Raw genomic sequence first — 7,729 nt, 5'->3', positions numbered from 1 at the left:
ATATGGACTCGTTGGAAACTCTGGTAAATATTTTTTTTTTTTTTTTTTCAATATCATATTAATTTTTTCAATTTAGACATGAGTATCAAGAGGCACGGTAGTGCCTCGAGTCAAGTATGAGAAAGAAAGTTTATGTGTGTTGATGAGAATATGTGTGAGATGAGATTTTAACTACTACTACCGTGCCTTATTATACATCAAATATTTTGTCCCCTTCCGTCGCGAATCTATTAGAAATTTAATTAAAATATGATAGAGTTAAATGAGGATGCTGAGGTTTGGTAATGATCCCATAAATCGATGTCGAGCTTTTTTTTAAAAAAAAAATCAGATTTTTCCGTTGCTCAATTATATTTAAAGCATAATTTTGATATTTACGGTCTTTTCATTTTTCTCAAATCGACCAGATTTCTTCCGTTCAGTTGGTAATGGTAAACTTTGCAATTATTTCTTTTCTCTTTTTTTGTGTTGCTATATTGGCTGCACTGCATAATTTTATTATTATTTTATTTATATTCATTCATAACATAACCTCCAGAATATGTTGACTCTCACGTCAAATGCAGTTAAATGTAAGAAAAAAAATAAACAACATAAACAACATAAATATATAAATAAATAATATAAATGAATATTGTTTATGATGAGCTCATAGTTCAGTAAAAAAAATCCCAAAATGCACTCATGATTCTTGACAGCATATAAAAAACATTCAAGAGTTGCTTGTCAATATGGTCCTGAAAAATGTCATCAAGAAATTCAGCATCTCATGACAAATATATTTTATTTTATATATACATACAAAACATCCACCGAAAATATTTAAGGTATGTATCATTTGTTTATTTATTTATTTATTATTTTACAAATTATCATTTTATAAATTTACAAGGATGAAAGTGTATTTTCATTTGATACACCGGTAAAATAATTGTTTAAAAATAATGAATTTATAAATACTTCTAAACATGAAAAAAAAAAAATTTATAAATTATTTAATTTATACTTCTAAACATGAAAAAAAAACATTTATAAATTATTTAATTTATATTATTCAAGGAATCACCAAATGGATTATTCATCAGTTTGAAAACATTTCTTGTTTTAGTCGTGACTTTGTTAAATATAATGAAACTTATGAAATAATAATGTTACCAAATTTTACAAGTATGATATATCCATCAGTTGATTTACCAGAACAGGTATAAATAAATAACGCTAATAATAATATACAAATTGAAATATAAATAAACATATCAAAATTAATTTTACAGATAATAAAATCGATTACTGGAATATTAGAAGCTGAATCAGCAATTAAAATTGCTGAAAGAGAAGCATTAGCTGGTACATGGGATGGTAAAGCAAGAATAATAACAAAGTAATTATACAAAAAAATAATAATAAGTTTAAGTATAAATATTTATTTGTTTTTTTGAATTTTTAGACATGCAACAACATTGCCACAATTAAATAATGGTAAAAAAATACCACCAAGTAATTGGAAATGTGAAAAATGTGATTTGACACAAAATTTATGGTTAAATTTAACTGATGGTAGTATATTATGTGGACGTAAATTTTTTAATGGTACTGGTGGTAATGATTAATGATCATGTAATTAAGCATTATCGTACAACTGGTTATCCACTTGCTGTTAAATTAGGTACAATAACAAAAAAAGGTAATGGTGATGTTTATTCATATGATGAAAATGATATGGTTGATGATCCAAATTTAATAATACATTTATCACATTAGGGTATCAGTATTTCAAATATGGATAAAACTGAAAAATCAATGGTTGAACTTGAGCTTGATTTAAATCAAAAATTTGGTGAATGGGTTGCATTACAAGAAGCATCAAGTAAATTAATACCAATTTATGGTGCTGGTTATACTGGTTTAAATAATCTTGGTAATTTATGTTATTTAAATTGTGTTATGCAAACATTATTTATAATACCAGATTTTATTAAAAAATAAGTTGATGAATCAGTTAATATATTTAATGATAATTATAATGATCCAGCAAATAATTTCGATACACAAATATCAAAACTTGGTTGTGGTTTATTATCTGGTAAATATTCAATCAAACCAAATAATAATAAATTAAATTAAATAATGAAGATTATAATCGTCAAGGTATATCACCAAGAATGTTTGAAAATTTAATATCACGTGGACATCCTGGTTTTTCATCAAATCGTCAACAATTGATTGTTTTAAATTTAAAGTTGAAGAATATAGTAGTTCTGGTAAAGTAAAATATTCATATAGACCAGAATATTTATTACCATTACCAATACCACTTAATAGTGCAATTAATAAAGATGAAGTTAATACATATGAAAATGATAAAAAAGCAGCTGAACTAAATAGACAATCATTTGATAGAAATAATACAATTATTAGACCACATATTAAACTATCATCATGTTTAGAATCATGTTTATATTTATTAAAAAAACAACACTCACTCTTTTTTTACAACAATAAACCTAGATGGCATAAAAATCAACGTGTGAAAGAAAAAAAAATAAATAAATACCAATTTCACGTGATAACTATTGTTCAGTTGAGGAACAACATTCAGTAGATATTTGTATATACTTTTTTTAAGAAAAAAGAAAATTGGGGAATCAAAAATTGACAATAAATAAATTGTAAAAAAAATTTCTTTTGGTTTTGTTTTAATACAAATTATCTTTATTTAGTTTTAGTTGAGTCTTAATTTTTTTTTAATATTTAAAAGGTTATTTTTTTTTAGTTTTTCAGTATGTTTGTTTACTTATTTATCAAGAGGCACGGTAGTGCCTTGAGTCAAGTATGAGAAAGAAACGTATTTGTGTTGATGAGAATATGTGTGATTATGAGAGTTACCCTGGTAGAAATATTACTCCGGCATTATTCCGGCATTTCTCCGTTTTTGGCCCATTTCCGGAGAAATTACTCCGGCATGAGGTTGATGGCGGAGAAATTATTCCGGTATAAAAGTAGTGGCAGATTTATTTTTCCGACATTAATCTCATGCCCGAGTAATTTCTCCGGAAATGGGCCAAAAACAGAGTAATGCCGAAGAAAGCCGGAGTAATGGCGGAGAAATATTTCTACCAGGGTAACTACTACCGTGCCTTATTATACATCAAATATTTTGTCCCCTTCTGTCTCTAATCTTTTAGAAATTTAATTAAAATATGATAGAGTTGAATGAGGATGCTGAGGTTTAGTAATGATCCCATAGATCAATGTCGAGCTTTTTTTTAAAAAAAAATCAGGTTTTTTCGTTGCGGTAATATATATTTAAAGCGTAATTGATATTTACGGTCTTTGCGTTTTTATCAGTTTTTATCAAATCGACCAGATTTCTTACGTTCAGTTGGTATAAAACTTTACAATTATTTTTCTTATGGGGTTCTAAAATTGTCTAAAATTCTCTATATTTTTTGTATGGGGTAGTCTAAAATAGACAAGCTTTGAACACCTTGTTTATTTTGATGATCAGGACGTATGATATGTTGTTATTTTTAATTGTAAACGATCAAAAGACTTTACAAAAAGATATGATATCAAACAAAAAACAAAAATAAATTTTTGTACAAAAAGGAGAGTCAAGTATTCGAAATTATTATTTTTTTTTTTTTAAACATACAAAAAAAGAGAATATCAAAAAAGTCAAGTACAAAAGTACTAATTTCTTTAAAAATCATTGACCCATATGAATGGTCTTAACTTTTGACAAAATTTTATACTTGACCCCGCCCGGTTCCTTTCAAATAAAATTTTGAGTCTTTCACACAAATTTAGACTCATCAATAAGAAGTGAAAAGTAGAAGCACTTCATCTGTATCAAATTGATTAATACGAATATGAAACATAATACGTATGTAATACTGAACTATCATACTTAGCCAACCACTCGTGAAAATATTTCTCCGCGATTACTGTTTTCTCCACGATTAGTCTGAATTTCTTTAAAATTAACCCATACGGAGAAATGTGTGAAAAAATTTTTTCAAATTTTTCTGAAATCGTTGTTAAGCGGCAAAAAATGACGTCAGTAATATAGTTCAAAAAGTAAAATGTAGGGGCGCTTTTAATCTATAATGCATAGAGTGGGTATAAGCATAAATAATAATGCATAAAGTCGGTATAAGCTTATCCCCCTTCTAATAATGCATATTGCATGATATATGAAAGATGTACATTATGTATAAATAGATATCCGTCGTCAATATTATAAACAATTATAAAAGTGTGTAGGCTTGAAACTTTATTTGGGAAGAACCGGGCGGGGTCAAGTATAAAATTTTGTCAAAAGTTAAGACCATTCATATGGGTCAATGATTTTTAAAGAAATTAGTACTTTTGTACTTGACTTTTTTGATATTCTCTTTTTTTGTATGTTTAAAAAAAAAAAAATAATAATTTCGAATACTTGACTCTCCTTTTTGTACAAAAATTTATTTTTGTTTTTTGTTTGATTATAATAAATTTTTAATAAATTTGTTTAACAAAGTTGGCTCCTCATCGAGACGCTCTTCGCAGATTATGTGAAACGGAAATGAATTGGCGATATGCACAACGCATGAATCGTCCTATTCCACCGGTATTGCGCCGCCGAAATTTAGTATTGGTTAGTATTTTATTTATAAATATTTTACAAATATAATTCAACAATTTATTTACTTTTTTTTTTTTTTATTGATTAGATAAAATATCATATCGAAGCTATTCTCAGAGGTTTAATAGCTAGCACTATGTTTCCAAGACTAAGTGGTTTTAAAATGTATGATGATGATGATTTAGATGCAAGACCACGAGTTTGTATGTATTTTATTTTTTATTTGTGAAAATTGAGATTGTAAGTACCACTGATAATAATAAATTCATGCTTTTAGACAATATTCCTGCTGACGAGGCAAATGATTATAGTACAGTATTGGAAGATGAGTCTGACTTGGCTATGGATGAGTTGGACCATCTCATAATATTCCCATCACTTGGAAGTAATAATTTGTGTGATTTTTTCTGATATATTTTTTTATAATATTTATGTCAATATATGAGCCAGCACCTCTCTATTTATGCTGATTTAGAATGTATACTCCAACCAGAAGCAAATGAAAAAGATCTACATATACCATATAGTGTTGGTTATTATTTTCATTGTACATATGATGATTCACTTTCAAAATTTGCATATAATCGTAGTGAAAAGTGTAAGAGTGGTTTGTTGATGAACTTGAAGAAATAACAAAACAAGTGAATAACATTTTGAATAATCCTCTTCCAATGGAACAATTGACTTTTCAACAAGAACGTGAGCTTCGTTTATCTAAAAAAATGTCATATATGTGAAAAGCCATTGACTGAAAATGACAAAATTTTTATTGATCATTCACATATGTCAGGTCGCATACGTGGTTTGGCACATTCAAATTGTAATCTACAATATCAAGATACACATGTATTACCAATATTTTTTCATAATTTAAGCGGTTTTGATAGTTTTTGATGTGTAAACATCTTTAGGCGCGGGTTGGGTTAGAGTAAAAGGAAAAAACATAGAGTTTAGACGTCAGATCCGGTAACGGATCTGGGCAGGAATCCATTTTCTGTCAGTCTACATTGCGCCTTGCAGCGCAATGGTAATCGGTCGGTAACCGTTACCATCAGCCGTTCTGTAGTATAGATGAATTTAAATGCGCGTATTTATATATTTAATTTATTTATTATTATATATATATATGAGCCGTTGTATATATTTATTAATACAAGTATTTTATTTGTATTTATTAGTTATACTTGCATTTGTTAGGCGAAGTAAAGTTCATATTGTACATATATATACATGCATATGCAAGTATTTTTCATTTACAGAATTAATATACCTATTATTATTGTTTATATAAAATAATATTTCCTAAATACAAAACATAATATTGAATTATTATACAATAATAATTTATTTATAATATTGACTAATTCTATGTTTTAAAAAAAGAGAAATAGACATCGATGACTGATGTGTTAGTTTGAAAGAGAAAATTATTATTGTCATTGTACAGAAGAATTTCAGAAGATATTATCATAACCAAGACAACATGTTTTTTTATTCGGTTTTTATAGAAAATTTTTTCACGATTTCGGGAAAAATACAGAAAAAAATTCCTACGAATGCGCAGTGGTTAAAAATGGAGTTGGAATATGGAAAAAACGGCTATTTATCGGTTATATATCGTGTAGTTATTGAAATAACGATTAATTGATATATCGATAATTCGAAAACTATTCGCGCGATCAAAAAATTGTATTCGATTTTTTTTCTCCTTGATAAGTTTAATCGAATTCCATTATTAAATAAATAAATTTAAAAAAATCAATATATCGAAATTTTAAAAAATATTATAACTCGAAAACTATTCGAGATATCGAAATTTTTTTAAAAACATTTTCTTCCCCCCGATGATCTCTATTGATTGCCATTATTAAATTTGAGAATAATTCGTTATTTCAATAACTATACGACATATAACCGATAATTAGCCGTTTTTTTCATATTTCAACTTCATTTTTAACCACTTTGCGCATTCGTAGGAATTTTTCGTAGAAACACGCCAAAGATGTTTGCACATAATAAACCCGCGAGTCTAGATGGCTCACAAACTTTTTTTTATTATTAAATCATTGGCTAATCAATTCGAAGGCTCAATAAAGCCTATTACCTATAAATAAAGAAAAATATTTTTCATTCACAAAAGAAGTTAGGTATAAAAAATTAGATGGTTCTGGAAGTAATTGTATACACTCAAGATTTTTCGTCTCGTTTAAATTTATGCCTAGTAGCCTTGACAAGCTTGCATCATATTTGGAAGATTGTGATGAAAAAATAACTAGAAAATATTGTAATAGTGAAGAAGAATTTCAGTTACTCAAACGAAAAGGTGCTCATCCTTACGAATATAGAGATTCTTTTGATAAATTCAATGAAACATCTTTACCACCTAAAGAAAATTTTTTTTCAAAATTAAGTAATGAAAATATTTCAAACAGTGATTATGAGCATGCAATAAAAGTGTGGGATACATTTAAAATTAAAACATTAGGTGACTATAGTGATATTTATTTGCAAGCTGATGTGTTATTATTGGCTGATGTTTTTGAAAATTTTCGAAAAAATTGTATCTCAAATTATGGTTTGGATCCTATACACTACTATACTATCCCAGGTCATTCTTTTGATTGTATGTTGAAATGTACAGAGATAGAATTAGAACTCTTAACTGATCCAGAAAAATATTTATTCATTGAAAAAGGAATCAGAGGTGGAGTTGCACAATGTACAAACAGGTATGCTAAAGCAAATAACAGATACATGCCTGATTTTAATACTAATATAGATGAATCTTATATAATGTATAATGATATTAATAATCTTTATGGACATTCGATGATGAATTATTTGCCTTATGCAGGATTTGAGTGGGATGATGATAAAAATATTGATGTATTTAAAATTGCAGATGATTTAGACGTTGGATATATATTAGAAGTAGATTTAGAATATCCTGAGAGTTTATTTGATGATCATCGTGACTTCCACTTTGTCCTGAGCATCTTATCCCACCAAATTCCGAACAAGTCAAACTAATGACCACTTTATATCCAAAAAAAAATTATGTTATTCATTATAGAAGTCTAAAACAATATTTAGGTCTAGGTA

General features: G+C 27.4%; 1 pseudogene; it reads left to right on the top strand.

Moving 5' to 3' along the window:
• Nucleotides 1-1,106: 1,106 nt before the first annotated feature.
• On the top strand, nt 1,107-2,639 carry LOC122859927 (annotated as a pseudogene).
• Nucleotides 2,640-7,729: the final 5,090 nt, after the last annotated feature.

Source organism: Aphidius gifuensis, linkage group LG6 (assembly GCF_014905175.1).
Source record: "Aphidius gifuensis isolate YNYX2018 linkage group LG6, ASM1490517v1, whole genome shotgun sequence".
NCBI lineage: Eukaryota > Metazoa > Arthropoda > Insecta > Hymenoptera > Braconidae > Aphidius > Aphidius gifuensis.
Note: the sequence above shows the minus strand (reverse complement) of the source record. Positions and strands in the feature narration are given on the sequence as shown.